Genomic DNA, 25,933 nt, shown 5'->3' with positions numbered 1-25,933 from the left:
ATAGCAAGTGAATTACAGAAGTCCTGGTGTGTGTGTGACCATGTGGTCTTATGTTATGTGGGAAGGGTTGATGTTGGCACAGTGTTTTTTTTCTTTCTTTTTTCCTCAGTGTGTGTATGCTCATGAAGGATCAAGTATTTGTCTCCACTGCAGCAATTTTAATTGCAATGTTAATCGATTTAAAAAGCAACAGCTGTAGGCTACTTAAAGGTGTCATATTTTTTATACTGTTGTCTGAGGTCAAGTAATGATGTTTGTGTCGTTTTTACATTCAAAAACAACTAATAAGTCATAGGCTATTTCCTACACTGGTTTTGAGGCTCTCTTCTGAACGCTGGGTTTTGATGGGCGTGCCACAACGGAGACTTGGAAGTAAACGCCTACGGCTAGGATTGGATAAGATTAGCATATTTAATGAGCTTAAGCGCCCCTGTCAGTTCACGAGGGAGAGGAGTGATTGAGGGAGAAGCAGCAACCAGAATGATCCTCTCGGTCACAGGGCTCGTAAACGTCTTTATCAAACAAACACAATGATTTATTTCTCATCCGCAAGAACTGACAAGATCGCGCGGCCCTTCAGATGTACACATAAGCAAAACGATCTATAACAATGCAATACTATTAAATATAAAAACACGTTTTACTCACGTGTGTTGCACCATTCCTGTTGGATCCAAAACCAGCATCGACCAGAGATTTGTTTACAAATGATTCCACAGTGAAATGAAGTGATAGCCACTGTCTTCCTGTGAGCTGGAACTTCATTAAAAATAAATGAAGTATCACACATTCCTAATATTATGATCCGAAGGAAGCTTAAGCGACTGTGTTCTTCCACAATATCTTGCTTGCTATTCCTCATGTTTATTGCTGCTGGCTTGTGATCGACCGAACAGCTCCATGAGTCAGTGGGCGGGGCTCCTGAATTACACGTTCTGTAGAGGCTGTGTTTTATCGCGCAGTGAAGTAAGTATGAAGCACAGGACCGTTTGCTGAGCCTGGTGTCTATAAAAGCTTTTCTTTGAGTAACAAGGACGTTTTCAGCTCTGAAACTACATTCTTATATTACCATGACCTTTTATATATCAAAAGTTCAAGGGAAAGTTGATTTCTCAATTCATCACCCCTTTAAGACTCCATCTACATGTCAAGTGTCACCGCTCAACAACTTCTGAGCAAGCTAAAGAACTTGGTGCATGCGCAAAGAGAGGAGTGTATTTGTCTTTCTCTCGTCAGTATTGTTGTTGATATTTCAGAACTACCTATTCATTGTATCAGTGTTGTTTTTGTTAATTAAAACTAATCATAATTTTTATTTTTTTTGTCAATTGAAATAAAGCTGAAATAAAATATAAATATGAAAACTTAAAGTGAAATTAAGAAAGGTTGCCTTCACAACTAACTGAAAAAAGTTAAACCTAAAGTGCTAAAGTTACTAAAAATAAATTAAAGCTAAATAGATATTTAAATAAAAATAATAAAATTACAAAAGCATTTTACAGAATGACAAATTTGACAAACTAAAATTTAAGATGTACTTAAGTATTAAAATAAAAATATATTAATAAATACTAAGAATAGTATATAAATAGTACTAAAAACATTTTGTTAATAAGTATATAATCTGTGTATGTAATGTAAATCTTACGATTAATACAATTCTGCATGCTTCCTTTCGTTTAACCCCTATATCAATTATTAAGACTGGTTTGATGCATTCTTTTTGAACTTCTGGAAATGTGCAATTATGTAATTTTATAATTATTATGTATTAAATAATTATGATTCATGAAAGCTACCGTCAAATGTCCCAAATGTTGTGGGCAAATTTAACAGGGCTATAGAAACATGTTTGTACATTAACTTTGATTACTCTTAAAATCTGATGTTAAAAAATTGACAAATTATACATTTACAGTAGAAAGCATTAGTAACTGTGTTGTGCTTTTGAAAAGAAGATAGACTAGTATATCCCTAGTAAAAATATGTAGTTTAAATATATGCACTGGGGTAAATGCTTCATATGATGGCAGTGGGGATCTCAGCAAACCCATCAACATATGTGGATTGGTTTAAAAAACGTGAGATTCTCTATCCATTTTAGTTGAGTAAAAAAACATCTTTAGCAAACAAATAACCCAAGTCTAAGTTCTTTTGAATAAAACTACCTGGCGTTTACCAATGCCCTGCACGACTGAAAACCCTCATGGACACATTACGTAAGTTCAGAACAACAAATACTAAACACTGCCAGATTATCAATGTTCATGTCATAAAGCGACTAGAGGCTCAGTCTCATGTCTGGGCTTAAAGGTACAGTATAGTTTACGCACAAAAAAAATATTCACACGCTAATTGTAGTTTTTCAAAATATCTTAGTTTTTAATTCCATTTGAGAAAGAAAGTCAAACGTGGTGAATAAATGATGACAGAATTTTAATTCTGCTGAATTGTCCCTTTAAGATTATAGGTACTCCTTTAGGGCCACAGTGTTATTACTGTGTGTGAAGCAAGAGTCCATTGGCAGTTCACTAGTAAGTCATTGTCATGAAGCTTGTTCTGGGTGGAGTGTTTGTGTATGTTTTCATTATCGATGTCAGCAGTGTGCTGCGTGACTGGCTGCTGTGTGCTGACAGGTCAGAGGTCAGCCATCTGCAGTGAGCAGGAGAACTTTGAGCTGACCGATAGGGGTGTGTGTCCACGGTTATGTAACTGCCGCTGAGCCCAGCGTGTGTGTGTGTATGTGTGTGTGTGTGTGTGTGTGTGTGCCAGAAGCTTCATTCAGTAGCTTCCAAAGGGCCGTTCACATTGACAGCGATTTGTAGCGACAGAGCAACCTGAAGTCTTTCATTTTCAATGAGAGTTGGTGATTTCCGATGAGCGCTCGCCATGACATAGATAACATTTATGCAAATGAGCAGCGATGTGAGTGACAAACAGTTTGGTTCTGATATGTTCGTGGACATCCGAGACTACTAACCATATAATTGTTATAGCAAGAACTTAGAAAAAAATGCTTCCCAAATCTGTGTTTTTGATGTTGAAGACTATGACTGACTAACTGGTAATACTAATACTAGAAGAAATAAAGGCCGGTTCACACCAAAAATGATAACTAGCATCTAACGTACAATATTGTTTGCACGCTGGAGTTGTATCATCTGCCGCTTTAAATGTTTGAGTTCTTTAAAGCAGGATGGATTCTAATTCAGTTTTTAGCATTTATTAGCTGGAATAACATTTTCTGAAAGTGATTCCAACTATGTCGTTCCTGTGTGTCGTTATCGTCATAGTTATGTTATAGACATTGTTAAATGATATCATTTATCATATCGTCTTTATCATTAAAATTATAGTTATCGCTTTTGGTGTGAACAGGCCTTAATCGATTGTCTATCATTTTCATAATTTAATTGGATTAATGATTCATTGTGCCTATGCGCTGCATATATACAACATGCCAGTCAGTCACGCTACTTTGGGCAGCATGTATAATAACTTTTTTAGAAATAAAATAATGATAATAAAATGTAATTAACATAATCATTTGACCAGTGCAGTTTATGGTAATGAGTAAACCATCTTTTAAGACCTTTTAGCAAAGACTGATAATAAAGGTAATTAAAGAAATAAATAAAAACTTTTTCAAGTTGAAATTTAAAAAGTATTGTGTTTTGTTAGACAAACACTTATATAAATCAAAATACTTTAACGGTAAGTCTAAATAATTATAATTTGCGTTATATAAAAACAATGAAAGTCTATGCTAAGTAAATGCGCGTGTGTGTGTGTGGACCTATCCTCGTGATCCTATCTATCCTTGTGAAAAACGGTTTTAAACCATCAGAGTGAGGTCAAAGAGAGTAAAGTTTTGGCTGGTCCTCACTGTCTGAGACACTTTTTAAAGGCCTGTTTGAAGGTCAAGACTTGGTTTTAGGGATAAGGTTATTATTAAGTTAAGGTCCCCATAAAAAGTCCCCATAAAACATGAAAACCCAACATGAGTGTACAGATTTGACAATGCTTGTGAGGTCTAAAATGTCCTCACTATTAAAAAATGTCCTCAGTAATAGTGAAACCTGTTTAACACCGACATGACTACACATATTTTCCTCGTCACAGATGGTTGGTGGTGATCTGATTCATTCCGGTCAATATGAAGCCTCTCCTTCCGAAAAGCACAATGTGCTCTGATTGGTCACCTGTTTAGGGGTTAGGGGTGTCTGTCTGGTTAGGCCATAGAAATATTAAAATACTGATATAAAACTAATTAAAAACTATGAGATATCCTCACTAATATAGTAACTACTAAAACAACTGTGTGTGTGTGTGTGTGTGTGTGTGTGTGTGTGAGTGTGAGTGTGAGTGTGTGTATAAAAGAGAGAGAGAGAGAGAAGGAAAGTTTAGGTTAAGACATTTTTAACCTTTTCTTTAGTAATATAAACACAGCTGCTAATGTGAATGGGCAGATGAACTTATGACATGATGAATTTTTTAAAGACTGAAAGCCCTCAGGAACACACACTCTCCCACACACCATAGCAGCAGAAATATGAGTGGTGAAGGTCATATTGTTAGTGGGAGATTAAGCTCCTGTCTGTTTTTTTTTTTTTTTTTTTTTTGGGTGTTATGTCCTACTTCAGAGTAGTGTGGACTAATCCTATAATAGTATGTCCATTTTTTGGTGTGTTTTGATTTAGTTTGTCCAACAAAACAAATTGTTGGCTATCTAGACATATCACTTAGCATCATAGCATGTGAATAACATTATCTTTTGACTTGTTACATAAAGGAACAAATACAAGTGATAAACATTTGACTGTTTGTGGTCAGCTGCCCATTACACTTCTGTAGCTTGTCGTATAGATGAGAGAGAAACAGCCTGCAGCCCTTTTCAGCTGCTGAATTCTGGGAAATAGAAACAGAGACTGCTCTTTGTAAAAGCATGAGGAGATGTTTTTCTTAGTGTTTGATACTAGAGACAGAAATGCTGTTTGACTTGTAAAATAATACAAACCGTCCGATATTGATGATAAGAGATTAAGGTAAGGTAATATTACAATCATTATAGCCATGCTGTTTTTAAACTGCATTGATCTGTTTGCAAATGGAGATTTAATTCTAAATATCATAGTAAGAAATGGTTGCCATTTAAAAGTGGTATTATGTGGACTCTTTAGACTCTATTATGTGGATATTCTTATGGACCTTGCTTTGTGCACTGGTGCACAGTCTTGTTGGAACAGGAAGGGCACATCCCCAAACTGTTCCCACAAAGTTGGGAGTATAAAATTATCCGAAATGTTTTAGTATTATGACGCATTAAGAGTTCCTTTCACTGGAATTAAAAGACCAAGCCCAACCCCTAAAAAAAAAAAAACCCACATCATACTCCCCCCTCCACCAAACTTAACACTTTGGCACAATGCAAGTACCGTTCTCCTGGTAACCATCAAACCTAGACTCGTCTATCGGATTGCCGGGCAGAGAAGTGTGATTTGTCACTCCAGAGAACATGTCTTCACTGCTCTAGAGTCCAGTGGCATCGTGCTTTACACCACTGCATCCAACGTTTTGCATTGCACTTGGTGATGTAAGGCTTGGATGCAGCTGCTCGGCCATGGAAACCCATTCCATGAAGTTCTCTACACACTGTTCTTGAGCTAATCTGTAGAATATTTATTAGTAAGGAAATTTCACAAATGGACTTATTGCGCAGATGGCAACCTATCACAGTACCATGCTTGATTTCACTGAGCTTATGAGAGTGAACCATTATTTCACAAATGTTTGATGAGGAAGTCTGCATGCCTAGGTGCTTGACTTTATGCTGTGGCCATGAAAGTGATTGGAACACCTGAATTCAGTTATTTGGATGGGTATCATGATCTTAGAATAAAATATTTTTTTTTAATAACATTTATAAGGTAAATGATAGCATATCCTTCATATAGTTATTTTAGGTTACTGTTATTCATATTCATTCATAATACATTATTCCAATTACATAATTATGAACAACTAATGATTGTAAATTCAGTTTTTCACCACAGGAATAAATTCCATTTTAAAATATATTACAACAAAATAATAATAATATTTCACAGCACTACTGTTTTTACTGTATTTTTGCAGCCTTAGTGAGATTAAGAAACTAACTTCCAAACTTTTGACTGGTAGTTGTGTGTGTGTGTGTGTGTGTGTGTGTGTGTGTGTGTGTGTGTGTGTGTGTGTAATATATAAAACATTTTACAGTGTACCAGTAAGTCTTTATCTTCTTTTGACAGACATGTAATTAGGTTTTGAAGAATCAGATGACTAACTGTTAGTACTGTTATTATGACTAACTAGATAGTTCTCTGAATAGCCAAGATATTCTGTAGAGGCTGGAGGAGTCTGACGGACAGTGGGTGGTCAATCAAACAGTCATTAATATTCTTTCCTTCCGTTTTGAGCAGTCAGCTAAATTCAGAGCTGCTGACTAAGAAAGGGAAGGGTTTATATGTGAGTATAATCGTGTCTATGTATATCTGTTTGTATGCATGATTCATACATTTTGCTTTTAGCCTTTCTTAAGTGCTATAGCAGTAAAAATTAAGACTCCAGTGGAAATCTCAACAAAAAGAGCAAAACTTGTCAATAGAGCACACCGGAGACTAGTTAATCATGAAGGATTTTCCCCGTTCATTTCCCCCATAGGAATTTTAAATTATGCTTTAAAAAAAGAGTTCTAAACACTGAACCACATCATTGAGGGAATGAACTTTATGCCAAATAAACCACAATGTAGTTGAAGTTATTGCAAATTATTAAAATATGTTATTTAAATTGTTGACCTTTGCGAATTTTGAAAAATGACTTTTGTCATGAGCAAAAGTTTGCAATTTTTACTCAGTTGCTATGCTTTTAGTGAGAAGTCATTCAGAGTCTTGAAAGGTTTACATTTATGTATGTTAAAAATCAATTTCTCTGGAGAAAATGAATGATCATGTGTTGTGTTTTAAGTTCTGCAGATCTACTGAAGTTGGACATCATGTGACCTTAATGTACTGTATGTAATGCTCTGTGCTTTCAATCAGAGGTGAAATTGAAGTTTAAACTGATGTAAAGAGTTTGTGATTCCTCAACATGCATCAATACGGTATGTGCCGCTCTCGTTGCCATGGGGGATGGCATCTAAACAAGATTAACTAGTGGTTTACTCAGTCAGAATAGGTTTGACACAGCAATATTTAAGAGTACAAGTAGCTCGCACAAATGAACTCGTACTGTCCTGCCAGAGCATATCCTCCGCCCTGCCTCTTGTTTTGGAGAAACATACCAGAGCAAAATGAGGCAACTGAGTGTCTTAAGTCCCAGCGTCTGCTTTGAAGCAAGAAGCGAAACATTTGAGAGGAAAAAAGGAGAAATAGTTTCTGATTCAAACAAACAAAGAGTGGTTGCCATGTCGACAGGCATCTATAAATAGTGTCCAATGTTTTGTGAATGCGGTCTCCCCTAGGAGCTTCAGAGACCCGGAGAGTGATTCTGATTAAACCGCTTTTCCTCATACCGCTCAGCCCTGGAATGAACTATTAAACTGGACAGAGAGGTTATTAAGGGAAAAAAAGGCTTTGCGTTGAGGAATGTACACTCACTGATGAACGACTGCATTAATGGAATGAAATCAGATAAATGTAATAAATATTTATATAATACATATAAATATTATGTTATGAAATGTTTGTAGTCGGTAGTCTCTTTTATTTTATTTGAAAAAGTCTTTCCAAGGCTGCATGTACTGAAAACTGTTTATGTACATTACTCCAGTCTTTAGTGTCACATGATCACATGCAAATGCTGATTTGCTGCTCAGGAAACATTTCTTATTATTATCATTGTTGAAAATATTTCTGCTGCTTAATATTTGCGTGGAATGCATTTTTTTCCCATCATACTTTAATGAAAAGAAAGTTCAAAAGAACAGTTTTAATTTGAAATAGAAATCTCTTGTAACATTTAACATTTGTAAAATTTCATTTTATACATATATTTATACCTATACGCACACTGTATATTGCTGAAACTATTTAAAGTACATTCTCAAGTAGTCTCTTGTTACCTTGGTTACATATTCAAGAGGAGTGACGTAAGAGGATTTCAGAACACAGTTTATTTTAATAAATGATAGATAACGTATATCTACCTTTTTAATATTTATAAAATATGTTCATTTAAAACACATTTTCTGTTTTGGATAATCAAATATATATTCTAGCAGTACAATATAGGCTAATGTAGCACAACAGCTGCTTGGAGCTCAAGTGTAAACCTCTTTGTCTTTGAATGTGGCAGGGAATGGTGAGGGTTGGAGCCAGACGGACGTGGACAGACAGCCTGGGAATCACAAGCCGTCCCCTCAGACAGCAGGAGGAGAGATTTACCCATCCCCATCGCAGTGCTTTCAGCTGGACCCTTCTCTCCGATTGAACATTGGAACCTTCTACCTGCTCAAGATCCGCCTGTATCCTCCGATTGGGTAAGACAGCAGTTTGCTTTCACTCACCTGAACGTTTCTAGATTGGCTTGCGCAGAAGCTCATACTTTCTTGGATCAAGCTTTTTTTTAACCTCCAACTTCAACACACATGCACTCGTAATAGACCTCTTATGAAGGAGAGACTGTAGTGATGCACTGATCATCATTTTTAATAGCTGATTCCGATTAGCTGATTCTGATTCTGGTAGTTTTTTTGTGTGTCTTTAAGCAAATTTAAACTTGCATGATTCAAATAAAGATGATCCTATACACTTGTGGCATGAGCAGAGGTTTTTGATAATGATATAGTTTTGATATTGTATAGTTTCAAGTTTTAAAGCAAAAACAAATGTACTTTTTTTACAGTAGGTGGCATTTATGGAACCGCAGCGGTTTCTTTGGATACACAAAGCAACGCTGAGCTTATAAACACTGCTTTTCTGTTGTTCTCTTCTTTTCGTCAATCTTCGGCGTGTCCCATCTCTAGCCTGTGTTAAAGGGTTACTCCAGTGATTTAGCATTAACCTTTGTATTTAAACTGGGACCTTAATGTAGTAGAAATGTGAAATTATTTTTGAATTTGGTGCCTTTTAGACTGAGAAAAGACAGAAAACATATTTTTGTCTCATGGGGATGAAAGACAAGAACTCTTCCAGAATGCCCTATGAGGCCACTCCCAAAGCCACCGCCACTGGATTACTGGATCACTTGCCCACCGCGTTCATTTTCATGAAATCAGTTCAGTTAGAGAACAGACACTACAATTAAAAAACTGAACGTCTCTGTTTAATAACGATCATTCGAATATATTCCCGGGTTTCTACTTTTACAAAGCCATATGCTGACTCGCTGAAGAAACCCTTTAACATCCTGTTTAAAGACCTTGTAATATTTCCACACAAATTACATTTTTGGGAAATCTTTGCAATGCAGTTTGTGTTCGTGTCAGGTAGTCTGTAGAGATTGTCCAAAATAAAACTAAAAAAACATTTTTTTTCTGATTTGTGTTGTTTTCTGTCTGTATTGTAGGAACATTTTCAGTTCTTTTCTCAGTAGTGGTTGTGTGTAAAGACAGGTGATGTGAGGTCAGCCTCATCATCCAGCTGCGTGGAAATGTATTTAGTGTCTATGTTTCTCTTCTTCATTCTCTCTATACTTCGATCATTTACTTATCTCTCTTTCACTTGCTGACTCAACACTGAACTTCCTCTTTTTCAAAGTCCTCTCACTTGTTTTCCATTTGTTTCTACCTCCAGGTTTCTTTGTTGTGATCACATAGTTCTTTCTGTTTTGTTGTCTTTTTTGTCCTCTGATTTTCACAGTCTGTGCATTCATGTGTATGTCCATCTTAGAGGGATATTTCCTCCAAAAATGTAAATAATTATTTACTCCTCTTCATGTCATTCCAATGTCTTTCTTCTGTGGAACACAAAATTAGATATTTTCAAAAACAATACTTGAATTGACTTTTATTGAATGGACAAAAAAAGGACAATGAGACAATTTCCTCACTGACTCAACTGACATTATGAAGTGATTTTGGAGTAAAAACATATTATTAAATATTGTCAGGGAATTTTAAGGGAGTCAAAATTTCAATGCTTTAAGAGATGCAGCAGCATTTACTACTAATCACACTGCCGCTCTTCTCCGACACTGCATATTTTTATTATATTAAAAATCGAACAAATTGATGCCTTTGCAATTTCATAATCGCGAGTTTGGTTTTATTTCTCGTGCAGCCCTACAATTCAGCACTGTGAGTGTGGAGATGTGGAAGTTTCACATTATTAAACAGTTCGAGCCACCTTTCCCTCATCAAAGATTTGATCTTCATCCTTCAAAAGCTGTCTTCCCTCTCAGCGCCGTAAGACAGTGGAAATAATTTAGCTTCTGTTGTGGAACTAATTTCACTTCCCGTTCTGACTACGAGCTTCTGTTCGGAAAGGAAGAAGCTTCCAGCCTGTCATAGCGTGTTAGTGCACATATAGACTGAATGTGATATGTGGTGTAATATGACGTTTCGGTGGGATTGGCTGTGTGTATGCGTGTAGCGTGTCTGCGGGGACGGGATCTGATGCTGGTTGAGCTGTAGTCAGGCCCAGCGGTGCGTGGATAAACCCGTCAGGAGTGTCTGTTCAGCTTTGAGCTCTGACAGGAATCTCTCTCTGCCTCTGGTGTCATTTCACACTCTCTCATTTTCTCCTCCAGTCCCCCTTCGGTGGTCTAAATGTAAATCCACTCATTCTCTCTTTCCCCTTCATTCGGTGTCATGTATAGCTTCCTTTTTCTTCACGTATCCCATTTTTATCAGTCTCCAGTCAGGATGTCAAAAGTACTTGTACTTTGGTACCAAGTCGAAAGTAAAATTTGAACATGTAACTATTAGTTCCGCCGAGTACCAGATATGTGAACGATAAATGTGTGCCCCCCTCCCCCTCAAGTAAATAGCATGTGTAAAATTGGCCTTTTGCGGTCAAATGTTCTTGAATAATGACCACTAAACTGATTTTCTGCATAACTGTGTATGTTTTATGTCTCTTGTATCACTCCACAAACAGTCTCTTTATTTCTCACATACTAAAATAAATTCAACTCTCAAATGAATACTTCATCCCCATTAATTTGGTTTGTACTAATGTTTAAAGCTGGACAGAGATCCTGGCTCAGTGACTGTATGGTGAATTCAGATTGATTATAGGAGACTTTTTGCCATTGAGATGACTTGAAAAAAGAGTCCCAATCACTCTCTCTGAATTCACCCTATATTATATACTAATATTAACAAATAAAATTAAAGCAGGTATAAATTGGTATAAATCAAATGAATGGCATGGTGTTCGTGTAAATATTATATACTGTATACTTCTGTTCAATAGTTTGGGTATGGGAAGATTTTTGTCTAAGGGTTTTAAAAGTTTTTTTTATACTTGGACTACATTTTATTTAAAATAAAATAGCAGTAATATTGTTACAAATTATAATGACCGTTTTATATTTTTATATTTTTAAAATGTACTTTATATGGAAGTAAAATAATGAAAAATGTATTTGAAACAAAAAAAAAGCTTGTTGAATTACACTGCATTGTATTAACTGTGCTTGCATTTTAACACATTGTATTTTTAGACCTTGCATTTTTATGGGCTGAAATTTGTACATTGAGGTTGTGAATAACAAAACATTTCACACACATTTTTAGATTTCACTTCCAAAATAGCCATTTTGTTTAAAAATACATCATAATATTTGACAGACAATTTTCTGTCTATTTTATTTTGCTTTCACAGTTTAAATATGTTGAATTTCAGCCTATAAAAAGGTCCTAAAAATCAAATGCATTTGTCATTATTTTACTGTATTCCTGTGATATCAAAGGCGAAATTTTTAGCAGTCTTTAGGTCTTCAGTGTCACATGATCCTTTTGAAATCATTGTAATATGCTTTTTTTTTTCTTTTTTTTTTATTCTTTTTTTTTTAGCTGTGATGATTATTTTGATTTATTTGAAAAGATTAAAAGAACAGCATTTATTTGTAAAAAATACTATTATTATTAAAATCATTATTATTAATATTTATCCCAAAGCCCCCCACAAAAAAACCATATATAGAGTCTGCAACAAGTTTGTAACATCCACATGTATGGCAGGAAACCAAGGTTTGCCAGCAGAACATTGCTCAAAGCATCACGCTGTCTCCACCAGCTTTTCTCATAGTGCATCCTGGTGCCATGTGTTCCTCAGCTTTCGCTCCCCATGTGCATCAATGAGCCTTGGCCACCCATGAACCTTTCGCCGTTTCACCAATGTTTCTTTCTTGCACCACTTTTGATAGATAATGATCACTGTAGACCAGGAACACCCCACAAGAGCTGCAGTTTTGGACATGCTCTGACCCAGTCATCTAGCCATCACAGCTTGGCCCTTGTTAAACTCGCTCAAATCCCTTCCTTCTCCTTGCCCATTTTTTTGTGCTTCTAACACATCAAGTTTGAGGACAAAATGTTCACTTGCTCTCTAATATATCCCATCCACTAACATATGCTGTGATGAATAAATAATCAGTATTATTCACTTCACCGATCATAATATTATGCCTGATCGGTATAATATATATATATATATATATATATATATATATATATATATATATATATATATTACGATATATATGATATATTTGATATATATACTGTTCGGTTTCCCAATGAAACCGATCATTTTGTGTCTTAAGACATCAATGTCGCATATATGTATGTATGTGTGTATGTATGTATGTTTGTGTGTTTTCTACCTTAAGTTTTTTTACACATTTTTCTCATGTTAAAATTTACTTTGGGACTTTTGACATTTCTTTTGCTGTTATTCTCATCCTCTCATCCTTACAGATTTTTTCACTTTTTTTTATATCTCCTACAAAATGTTCTCCTCATTCTCTCTCATTCATTATCTTTCTCTCTCTCTCCTGATCTCTAATTACTAAACAATGAGTTAATTACCTGAGTCAGAGCTCATGAATTTATTCATATGCTCTCTGGCACTCTGGTAATTACCAAAAGCCTGTAGTGTACCAAGCAGAAAGGTTCTCCCCTCGCAAAGGGACTGTTCATATCTTTATTACAGCATCGAGCTCCCCGTGTTCACTGTATCTGTACAGGGTGACCATAACGCCGTTACCAAGAGATGACTTATCACGCTATTTTTACAACTCATATTATGAAAGTCATGTCTCTATTCTCATAGATGAATGTTTACAGTTTCCATTTGGAATGAGTGACAAAGGAATTCATTACATCATGATGTAATGTTTACAACAGCAATATTTTGGAAAAGACTGAGAAAAGGGAGGGCTGGAGTAATTTTTCAGCTGTGTTATTGGCCGCACACTCAAGGCAGAACTCCCTTGATTGTCCCGTTTCCAGTTAGTCCATCCTAAAGTGAGTCTTTGTGCCAATATACGACAAGCTCTGTATCTGTCCGGTTCACAGCCCTCGGCACAAACTACACAACAATGCAGCCAGTCAAGTGTCTATAGAGTTACTGTGTACAGAAAGCGTTGCATAATCTTTAATATCTGCTGCTTATTGGGAGGTAATTCCTCCTCTGTAGCTGAAGTTCATCGATTGAAGGGCGACTGGGGAAGAATAGTTTTATATGGCTTAAGAGTTTGATTTCGATCTCAAAAATGAACACCAATAATATGTTTACAAAGGTAAAATAAATCCTTGAAGGCATTATGAACTTATGCTGTGAATACAAGATTGTGGGTCATAGGAGGTCAATGTCACATGAAAAAGATATTGAATGAATATTTTTCTTTTTGTTTAGTTACTTTTAGCGTGCTTGCATAGCATCAGTGCTATGAAATGCGCTGTACGTACTGAATCGCTGTCATTTCCCTCATGGCCTCCCTGATAAAGACTAGGAAAGGTCAGCCGCAGGACGGATGTCTCACGGACAATGAGTTCAAAGGAACTGCTGTTTTTCATAGAAGTTATTATCAAACCGGTGCTTCTTTCTCACACTTTATTCAGCCAGATAATGAAATGAAACAATTGAAACATCCTTATCTGCCCCACCTTGCAAATCCACATATTAATGTTATTATTTCACACTGTTACATTGCGATATCAGTGACAACGATCTCTGGACTATAATTAGATTTATGCTAAATAGTCTCTCCACTCTTTCCGTGCTAGTGTTATATTTATATATATCATTTTTTTTACATATTCTTTTGCAGCTACAACCAAACCTTTTTGTGGTTATTTCAGTTTGCATATATTTGTTCCTTTAAAGGTCACCCATTGTGACGTTTTGATGTTCTCATGGTATCTGTTTTATTCACTGGGTAGCCCCACCCAAACTGGAATCTCATTGGTCCAATGTATCTTAAACATCAAATCTGTTCTGATTGGCTTGGTTTTGGTTCGTATAACTTTCATCTGTAGAACACAAAAGGTGAAGTTTTTTAAGAGCGTCCTGGTTGCTCTTTTCCATGCACACACGATAAACGAAGACTGGAGCTTCAATGATTCAAAAAGCACCTCATGATAGCTTTGTGTCAAAAAGACTGACATTTAAAGGTTCACTGTGTATTTTACTTTGCTGTAAAACATTCAAAAACACTAGACTAATGTTATATATTTTGCTCAGTTGAGTTCTTACAATATCCCAAATGTTTCCAACTATTTGTAAATTGTGAGAAAATTGCTATTTTAACCAAGGACAGGGACGTTTGAGGCAGTCGCCTATCGAAGGCGTCATATCTGCGTTACCCTCGGTTTCTGGATTTATTTTGCAGAAACGCTTTACTCTTAGCAGTGTGAACAAGTATCACAGCAGCCGCCGAGCGAACGCACAGAGTAAGGTCATAACAATTTTAAACACACTTAAATGTATCTAATATGATAAACAGAGCTGCGTTACCTCATACTCATGACCGGAAAAGCGGAAATGGTGCTGGCATCTGTGTCCCGTCATAATAAAAGTCCCTCTGCTCGCGAGCCGTGTTTGCGTATCAATCGCTCCAGCGGCCTCACTCAGCTCCCTCAACATTCAGTCCTGCTCTGCTTCATACTACAGTAATGTTAATAATCACATCCTTGAAACTTGATTTCTGCCCGAATCCTATCCCGATTCTTCCCCACCGGCTGTGAGGTGAAGAGCACATGTCCCAATATTCTGCGCTCAAACTTGGCGTCATCAAACTATGCCTTCATTTTGAATAGGCGACCTCTAGCGGACAGAAAAGCTACATGGTGTAGATTTAAGTCCATCTGAAGGTTTTCTTAGGCCTGTTGATGAGAAGTAAAGAATGAATCGTTCTTTTGAGTCGGATCTTTTTGAGTCCAGTTGTTCCACTTCACAAAACCAAACTCATTGTCTGAAGTTTCAACTATTAAAGGCTCACTGGAAATGAAGATTGCCAGTGGCAACTTGTATTTCTACTTAAATTTCAATCTGAACCACCCACAGATGTCTTCAGAAAACGTATTTATCATACTTACTGGAGCTTTTGCATCTGAATTGCTTATTCCCAGTTCTGTGAAACTGCAAGGGAGGAAAAAACAACCAGTGCATTCTTCAGAATCTTTTGGTGGTCCTGCACTAGCCAAGTGACTACTATTGAGATAAATGGGATACTAGTAGCGGATAATAAGATATTCATATAAATAAATCATAGTTATTCTTATACATTCCTGCAGGCTGTTTTGTCTGGGTCAGGGACACTGGTCACTAAGAAGCCAGAAAGAAGAGAACAGAGCAAGTCTTTCACAGAGACAGGCAGAGATGAGTCATTCCTCATGTGAGATTTTGAGGAAGAATTAAAGGGAAGCCTTCGGCAGGGACACGCCAGGTCTTTCTGCACTCTGAAGCTGCGAGAGAAAGACATGTGGCAGATAAGGTGCAAGGCGGGGGAGGCGGTGTGTTTATTGTAAGCAGTGTGTGTGTGTGTGTGTGTGTGTGAGAGCGCAAATGTTTTTTTCACAGGACGGACAGCTTCCATAATGTGTGGCAAGATGCTTGAGGTCTCCGTGATTGACGGGTCCCGCCGGGTCTGATGGATCCTCGGAGGGAGAGGATAGATTAGTGTCTCTATTTTTCTTTGTTTAGCTCTCGCCCTTTTGCTCTCACTCACATTCTCTTCACTTTTCTTTCCTGCGCTTCAATCTCCCTTTATTGCTATTCAGAGTGAAACTTGATTCATTTGACTGAAAGGAAGTGCAGTTCTTGGAATGCAAACCTTAGCATGCACGTGTCTGTCACACCCTTGTGAAAATGCAAACATTGCACAGCAGTGTTTAATCAACACGTACAGAACATGCAGCGGCACTCAGAAACGCTCATTTGCATGTAGCGATCCGTGACTTTTGAAATGAGGAGGTGAAATAAATTCATATCCCCTCTGGATAAATTCATGGTACCAAATGATGTTTACATTTGCATTAGATTTTTTTTACAAAGCTTATGCATGGCAGGATTTTTCTAAATGTGTTCTGTGGGAAAAAAATTATGTAAAAATACATTCGCAGAATTTGATGCTATTTTAAAAGTTAATTATTTTGATTATTGGGTGTAATAGAATAGGTTAAAATGCTTTAATATTCAAAAAGCTCAGAGTACTCTGATTGGCCAGCTGACCCAGTGCTTTGTTATTGGCCAAATCATAGACTGTAAAAAAAGATGAACAATGGCCCGTCACTATATTCCGTTATAGAAAAGTGAAGCCACCAATGTCCGAATATGGCGCCGATTTGGGACCTGCATCTGCACAGTAGAGAGCAGGAAGTGGAACCGCTTACATGTAGAAATTAAAGCTAAAATGCCAATCTCCTCCTGAGTATCCCAAAAAAACTGGTGAGGCTCTTTGGCTTGGGACAAACACCTCAAGTGTGTGTTGGAAATGTAACGCCCCCCATAATTGCTAGCTTCAGCTTCCAAGGCTTCTAAGCATTTGTAAACACACAGTTGATAATAATGTTGTCGGTTTCACTGCATCAGTTTGAGTCCGAGTCCGATTCTGAAAATGTGGATGATCGAGCTGATCAATTGGAACCAACTATGCAAGCATGACTTGAGCAGAACATTTCAAAATAGTTATTGTAGCCGGTGTTGTACTCTCCCAGGCTCAGGCACAGCTGTCCTCTGTCAAATTCACTGCTTTTGCTTTCTTAGCCAAAAACACAGCGTTTCTGCGACATGACGACAACAATTCACGGAGCCCTCACCTTCATTGGGTTAAGCGTTGGATGGGCATTACGCAAATAATCACAAGTATCATCAAAAATCATAAGTATTCTTTTACTTTGTCATTATGGGGTATTGTTTGTAGAATTGAGGAAAAAAAATATGAATTTAATCCATTTTGGAATAAGGCTGTACAAAAAGTAAAGCGCTGTGAATATTTTCCAGATGCAATGTTAGTCACATCAAAGTGAAAAAACTATAGAAATGTGTTTCTACTAACAAGTATTAGGCTTTTATAATAGTCACTTTCTTTTGAGACCATTAGTCAACAAATCCTTGGAAAACACACTTTTTATCTTGTAATATTTGTTTTGCTTTTTTTTGGTATACTACATTTTTGAGCAGTTACTGCCTCCTTGGATGGAAGCCATTGGTTGTAATTGTCAGAGCATGTATTCAGTAGTCCATTCTTGGAAATGCATGCCCTCTCTTTAACTCTCTCTCTGTTCCCTTGTTTCTCTCCATTTCTTTCATATTCACAGAGACAGAGAGCGAGGGATCAGTTGAGTAGCTCTCTCTGGTTGAATGATTCATCCCAACACACACAATGCAACGAGAGCTTCTGATGCAGATATTTTTAGAGCGCGTTGACAGTGGGATCCATAGAGAGGTCTGTGTGTGTGTGTGTGAGTATGTATAGTGTGTGTGTGAGTATGTATAGTGTGTGAGTGAGTACTATAGACAAAATCAGAACGTGATCAGAGAGGTAATGTCACATCAGAGCGCAAAGACAGTGGCTCAGAGAGTCTCCTTTCAGTAAAAACACACCGCGCTCACGATCAAGAGACTCTACTGTTCAGCTCATTATAGACATTGGCTAAACATCTGACATTTACTAAATGCAAAATCAACTCAAGTAAACAAACTATGATCAAATCACTGAGGACCAATCAGCTATCAGAACACAGACACTACTGACACAGATAATACATATATAGGGTGATCTGTAATATAAAAATAGGATTCATGAAAATGTCTTTAAGAAAAGAATATAATTCATTGAAAACATTGAAAGTCTTTTTGTATTTACATCAGGGAATTAGGTTAAAACATATGTAAGTGTGTTAGGTTAAAACGTATGTAAGTGTGTTAGGTTAAAACGTATGTAAGTGTGTTAGGTTAAAACGTGTGCAAGTGTGTATCAATGTCATGTCACAAGTTTCTTCTTTTAAACTTTATTTTATGTGGTGCATCAACAAATGCTTTATTTATTTATTTATTGTGAAATTAAAGGGATAGTTCACTTTGAAATTAAATTTTGATATGTTTTAGCTTACCTCATGGGCTTCTGAGATGCAGCAGTATTTGTTTCCCCAGTAGTTTTAATTTTGATCATTTTAGGTCAAACCGTTCTTGTCTGTGCCTAACATAATGCAGGTCTATGGTCACCACCTCAAAGAGCATACACAGAGAAGTCCAAATGAAACAATCCCCCATTGTAAGTACACACTGATGGCCTAAGACATGAAAAGAGCGGTTTGTGTGAGAAAACGAACAGTATTGATATTGTTTTTACCTCTTGTACACCACAGGAAACACGCACGCGCGCCCTCAGATCAGTCGGACGTAGTGGTGTACAAGAGGTAAAAACGATATCAATACTGTTCGTTTTCTCACACAAACCGCTCTTTTCATGTCTTAGGCCATCAGTGTGTACTTACGATGGGGGATTGTTTCATTTGGACTTCTCTGTGTATGCTCTTTGAGGTGGTGACCATAGACCTGCATTATGTGAGGCACAGACAAGAACGGTTTGACCTAAAATGACCAAAATTGAAACTACTGGGGAAACAAATACTGCTACATCTCAGAAGCCCATAAAGTAAGCTAAAACATATCAAAATTTAATTTCAAAGTGAACTATCCCTTTAAATAGCGCACTAGCATACTAATCATACTATTTCTGCAACATATGGCATGTATACTATAAATATTCAGAATTTATAGTATATAATAAAGTTTTCAATCCAGAGAGTTCTCAGATGGCCTACTATATTTGCCAAAATGAGTTAACAACAGAGCACATTGCACAGAATAATGTTTCCCGCAATGCCCTTGCTCTTCCATGCGCAGGGTGATGAACAAACCAGAAGAATTATCCATGTTGATTTCAATATCATTATTTGCTCAGACTGCTGAAAGACACTAGTGCCATGTGTGGATACTGCACAGTAAGTATAAACAGTATAGTATTCCTTTACAAGCATAGTTGTAGACTCTATACCAACAGCACATAAACGCTGACCTCATAACACCATAACTTGTTTTTTGTGATTTGCACATTGGGCATGTTCACTATGCTACTGTTATGCAAGCGCTCATCGTTCAACTATGTAATGTAAACACCGCCCTGCCCTAAATGAAGGTTCTAGTGCATATCAAAGGCGCTATATCAGTCTGCTAATAGAAATACATTTCAATTAGCATGGATGTACTTCCAGTCGGACATTGCTAAATCGTTTATGTGAGTCATGTGTCAGGCTCTGAGCTTAGTCAAAGCAGCCATTCTGGGTTAAATGAGCGCTGACTCTGAATAATTAAAATGCCTCACCAGTTCCCTTGTCCTTGCCTGGGCTTTCTCTCATAACTCACCCACATATAGAGACCCGGGCTGGAATGGTTTTGCAAAGCTAATACGGGCGGTGGAAATGCCTCCTCTTGTCATTCCGAGGGACAAGCTGTTTTCACCATCTAGATGATAATGATGAGTGAGGTGTGGTTGTCATTCTCTCACCCTCACACTCTCTCAGGTGTTTCACTTCACTCACAACTCTGAGTGAGTGAAAACTTGTTTAGTGAGTGAGAGCGTGGAGTTTGTAGGTGTAAACGCGCGTCTGTGTGTGCGTTCGCACTAGAACCTGCACGCTTGGAATACAATACATCGCATTGTGTGCAGGAACGTCTATTCAGTCCAACAGAGCTTTTTGTGATCAGCAAGAGCAAAGGCATTCGTACTTTTCACTCACGGTACGTATTTGCTTTGAACTACATACCGTGATTGTGACATGACCGTGAAAAAAGTGTTAGGAGAGGGAAAGAAAAAAGAGGCAAAAGGCAAAAGGAAATCACAGCAAGAAAAAGGATTGTAGTATTTATAAAAATGAAAAAGATTTTCAGAGTATGACGAGTTTGCAGCAAAAATGCTATGAGACACAATATCAGCCAATCAGAACATGTTTGATGTTTTATGATCAGATCTAAGCACTGCAAAAAATGATTTTCATGATTTATCACAACTTTTTATCATTTGTCATATCAACTTAGTTAATTAAAGTGGTTCAGATAACATAATATTTTGTAGCCTGGATGCCAGCCTAACTCAGCCCCACCCACAACATTTGAGCTCGGGCGGTTCGGTCTGGACTCAAACCATAGAGGAGTGATTATGCCCAAACAGAAACTGGGTGGTTCTCCAGAAAAAATGGCGTATGGAGGGTAAAATGTGTCTATATATCACATAATAGTTGCTTCAACAAGCGTACATGGAAAACAACCCGCGGAAAAAAACGTGGACTTGGCAACACAGTGCAGTTGAGCTCTGTTGACATTTGACAACTAACGTAATGCGTCCCTTCGTTGCTCTGATTGGTTGTAGGTCTATCCAATTGATTTCTTTCCTGGTTCGGTTGAAACACGCCCCATAATCACAGCCCAATGTATCAGACTCATATTCTGACTAGAATTGAGTATGACCATGTCAGTCTAAATATTTTGAGTTTCTATGTATTAAATCAATATCCTTTTGTTGTATTATCTCAAATTATTAATTTCAACAAATTAAAAATTTTAAGACAACCAGGTAACTTACTTTTATAAGTTAAACCAACAATATTTGTTTACAGAGTGCGGAAAAAAAAATCACTCTTTGGATTTAAGTAGCAATCATAAAAAATGTTGACTATAATTTTATGTAAAAAACAAACAATAAATAAATAAACTTTATATATATATATATATATATATATATATATATATATATATATATATATATATAATTTTATTTTTTTATTTATCTTCAAAAGTTTTCTATCCCAAATGCTGTTCTTTTGGTCTTTTGAAACTTTCATTTTTTAATTAATTATTTATCAAATAATTAAGTTTTTTCAAAAATATTACCATTAAACTTTCAACACTGATAATATTGCTCCGCCTTAACAGTTACCAAATAAGGTAACACCTGTTATCTGGTGTTTAATATACGGTGTAATATTTTATTTTATTGTGTCCGTGAATTCACAACCACAACAGAAAATAGATGCCCCCCAACTCTGCTACTGTATCCGTCCTAACGTCCATCCAAATATTTCTCCCTGTCTTATTGTCACGCCTGTTTGGAGGATTCGTGTGCCCTCAAAACACGCATTTCTTCACCCGACAGTGACAGGCACTGATTGGAGCCTCGGACCAATACGAGGGTGTGAAGAGGGGGCGACGTCAGTATTCATCCCGTATTCTCTGGTTGCTTTGGGTGGCTTTTCCTCAGGTTTCTCTGCTGACAGCCTTGGCTAGCACACAGGGCAGGCTGCTGTCACTGATAAGGCAGGTGACAAATGAGCCAGCCGCTGCCTACATCGGTTTTACATTTAAAAATGGCCCAGGCCATCTTTCGGGATGCTAGCGCCAACGATTTCCACCTCACGCCATCGGAATCAAAGCTTGCTGATGTAATCCGCTAGCCGAAGTCCATTTTAACCCTTTAGAAGGTCCAATGAAGGTTTGGTAGACCTAAATGGATAGGAAATGGAGCTTCTATTTAAGAACTGAGTTAAGTGTCAGTGGCACTGCCACTCGAACAGTGATACTTATGAGAGCAGTGTTGTTATTTTACTCTCTCTTCGTCTCCATGGTCACAGGGCAGATTGGAGTGCCAGTGCTGTGTGTTGTAATTGAAATGATGCCCTGGTAGTGGCACGACTGACATGAGTGTGAGAGTTGTACTTTAGGAACCCGGACACTAATAGAGGGTGCAAGATGGATAGGATTAGGATAGCAACTGAACAATCCATCAAATGTCTGTCACCCCTACATGAATTTTGTCTCTTTGGTTTAAAAAAAAAAAATCGATCAGTGTGCTTATTTTATTTTATTCTTTTTTTATGATAGTACACCCGGGTCAAATGACACGACGCTGTCCCCAGTGGCGTTATAATGTCATAAACGCCATTTATATAGTAATGGTCAGCTTTGAGATATTAGATATGATGTACAGTAGCCTAGAAATCTAGACGCACTCTAGCGGCAGCAAATCTAATTTACATTTACATTTAATCATTTAGCAGACGCTTTTATCCAAAGCGACTTACAAAAAAGGGGAGAGTAATAGAAGCAACGAAAAAAACAAGGCCAACAACCTGTAAGAGCTGTATGAAGTATCAATTGTTTAGCACAGTACACAATTTTTAAAACACTTTTTTATAGACATCTACAACACAAACTCACGTACGCAAAATACAGAACACTGGATTTTGATAGCTATGATAACAACCCATTAGGACTAGTCTGCCGTGAGTATCGTCCAGAAACTCTCAATACACTTCTGAGCTGTAAAAACCAAACTCTGGTCAGGCCAATCACATCGTGTATAGAGTCAATGGGCGGGGCTTAACATAATGACGGCCGAGTTGCGTTTGCGTGCTTCTAGTAACAGAGAAGCTGTCGAACGGCGGTCTTTCGAATCAGCTTTGACTGCGACTCTGGAAGTCTTGGAGTTAAGCTTTTCTCTGAGAAAAGAACAAAGAACGGCACTGAAGTCATTCTTAAAAAGGGAAGATGTGTTCGGAGTTTTGCTGACCGGATACGGCGAATGTTTAATCTGTCAACTAGCTCCGCTTCATGTTGCTCTGGTTGGTTGTAGCGCTATCCTATCGCGTGCAGAGGGAGTCTGAAAGACAACCGTTTATCCCGCCCCTCGGATTGAGCCCTGTCTATGGTGAGTTTCCAGAACAAACATCTTGATGTGGGTCTGGCTTGTCAGACTAGATGTACAGTACAAAGCATGTGCATGAGAAATTGTTGCTATATTTTTAATAGCTGCCTATTTCAAGTCAAGCGATGGCTATTTTTGAAAGTTTAAAGTCATTGTGAAAGCAAAATAGTTTTGACATATTTATTTTAGTGTATGTTTCTGGTCTTTGTTTCACATGATTCGTTGCTTGATGCACATGGCCAATCAACACATTTATTAAAAACTGTGCTGACCAATCAAAAACAACTTTGCTTATCAGCTGATCTCATCTAGGTCTGTGGTTTTTAACAGATAACTTCCTGTATTATTTTATTTTATTATAATATTATAGTATTATACATTATATTAAAAAATAATTTCACTAAGAATCTTCATTTAAATAATTTTTAAAAATATTTTAATAAAATAAATGAAATGGATCTTTATTTGTATTATTTTTTCAGCTTTTACTGATAAACATGCAATTCTTGTAACTTTGAAAACTGAAACGAATCACAAAATGAATTGTGTATTTTATATTATATTATATTATATTATATTATATTATATTATATTAATTATATTAATTATATTATATTATATTATATTATATTATATTATATTATATTATATTATACATTATATTATATTATATATTACAAAAAAAACGCTTAGCATACAGCAACTTTGTCATCATTACAGCAGAAGTAGGAAATATTTTAACCTGCATATTGGATCTCTGAACATTGTGTTGGACAATGCGGTTGTTGGCTCAGAACTGCAGATCTAGGATGCACAAGCTTTATATTTTTTCAACTCGAAATATGTAACATAATGGAAATATGATGGGTTGCGAATATTGTTTCACTTTGACTTTTTCATACTGTATAGGTTTCGTTTTGAATCATGGTAGAATATTGATATGACTGGCGAAGAACCAAACAGCAGCACTGTAAAAGATTACACAGCCTAAGTTAGCGGACAGCCTGATGTGGGGAATTCACACTGGACGATCTGATAGGTCACTGCATGTTTCATGAAGATGTGGTCTAGGCATTTGAGTCAGTAGAGTAAAAGAACCCCGGTTTAAAATCTGTGGCCTGGGCTCTGTTCTCATGGTCCTGGTCCATATGCTAATCATTAAGCACATGTTGAATGACCAAAGAGTCAGGGGCTGCCGAGTCATTTCCTGTTTAACTGTACATGTGAGTGTGTGATATGCATTCAGAGTGTGTACTCTTAAAAAAAGATTCCAAAATGTGGTTTTTACAGCCATAGAAAAAAATATTTTGGTTCCCTAAAGAACATTTCAGTGAACAGAAACATATAAAGAACCTTTCGTGCAAAGGAAAGTTTATGCGGATGTTAATGGAACTATCAATGCCAATAAAGAACATTTATTTGTAATAGTATACAGTATCAAGATCCAGGAGGAGTCGATCCGTACTCAAGTGACAAGAAACAGGCCTGGACGAGGAGTGCTGTAAAATGATGGATGTCCTCATTTGGTCAGCTCATTGGATAATGTGATGGAGTGCAGTGATGGCTGTTACAGAGTCAGTTTAGTGCATTACGTTATTGACTCGGCTATGAATGCCACATGCTGTATCTATTGTCTGTGCAGTTCTAATCTTTCCTTCTGCGTCGGCGTGAGATCTGTGTTTGGAGAGCTGTTACTTTAGACCTAAAAATACAAGCTGAGTTCACAGTTGCGATGGAAGCTGCTGTGTTAGTTTCCTTATGGGCTCGAGGGCTCGCTGAAAAGCATGCGATGAGGCTGAGAAGAGGTGGGAAATGGGAAAGCCTGTAGGGAGGGAGTGCTTGTGAAATCTCTTTGACAGGTTTCTTGCTGTTGTTACTTTTTTAGTCTTTGTGCATTTCTGCACTCCTTTTTACAGCTCCTTGTCGATCCAAAGCATATCTTATGTCGTGGGAAGGGATGAAAATAAAGGAGTAGCATGTTTTATACCCCCCTCCACACTTCTATTCGGGGCTATGAAGCTGTGATGCAACACCTGGTGATCCCTGACACAAAGTGAAGACTTGCAATGGGAAATGGGAGCTATTTGGCCCTATTAAACACACGGTGCAATGCGACGGAAGGCGCGACACAAGTGTTTTTTGCTAGGTTCAGCCCGACACAGTTATCATTTTCACGTCCAGCGCCACATTGTTTAAATAGCAAATGCACTCGCGCCCATCTGTTCGCCCATGGACTTGCTGGTCTGAAAACGAGGTGTGTTCAGGCGCATTGCTGCTATTTGGAGGCAACTGAAAATGACTGCACCATCGACCCAACAAAAACCTGGTCTAAAGTCAATAGCGCAGTATTTTTTGTAAATAGCAAAGCCGCTTTTAAAGCAGCACCAGGTAACTTTTCAACCTTCATAATATATTTTCAAGACTCTTGTGATGATACATCGACTTACAATAGGTTGAACGTCTGCCATAGCCTGACAGAGTCTGTATCGTTTTTAATTGTACTTTTAAACTTCAAGAAAAAAAAGATTTACAAAATCCTTTATGACATATACGTCACTTCCACCACCACTTCCTTAAATTCGGACGTGCAAGCCCAACTATCATTTGTTTGCCGGATGTTATAGTCATGGCAAGTAAATACATAAGATGTACAAAATCATATTTTAGGATACCTAACATGTCTTTGATATTTGTTTATTTGTCTTGCCTCAAACTATAATGCAAATAGATTTTTCAAATT

General features: G+C 37.2%; 1 protein-coding gene across 2 annotated transcripts in view; it reads left to right on the top strand.

Moving 5' to 3' along the window:
- atxn1a (ataxin 1a) overlaps nt 1-25,933 on the top strand; it is a 130,972-nt gene that overhangs the window by 34,779 nt on the left and 70,260 nt on the right. For both annotated transcript variants that reach the window (XM_067426713.1, XM_067426712.1), the window contains one exon: nt 8,335-8,518. The gene's annotated coding sequence lies outside the window, so the exon portion shown is untranslated. The remainder of the gene's footprint in view (nt 1-8,334; nt 8,519-25,933) is intronic.

The sequence above is a fragment of the Pseudorasbora parva genome, chromosome 19, assembly GCF_024679245.1.
Source record: "Pseudorasbora parva isolate DD20220531a chromosome 19, ASM2467924v1, whole genome shotgun sequence".
NCBI classification, from domain to species: domain Eukaryota; kingdom Metazoa; phylum Chordata; class Actinopteri; order Cypriniformes; family Gobionidae; genus Pseudorasbora; species Pseudorasbora parva.
Note: the sequence above shows the minus strand (reverse complement) of the source record. Positions and strands in the feature narration are given on the sequence as shown.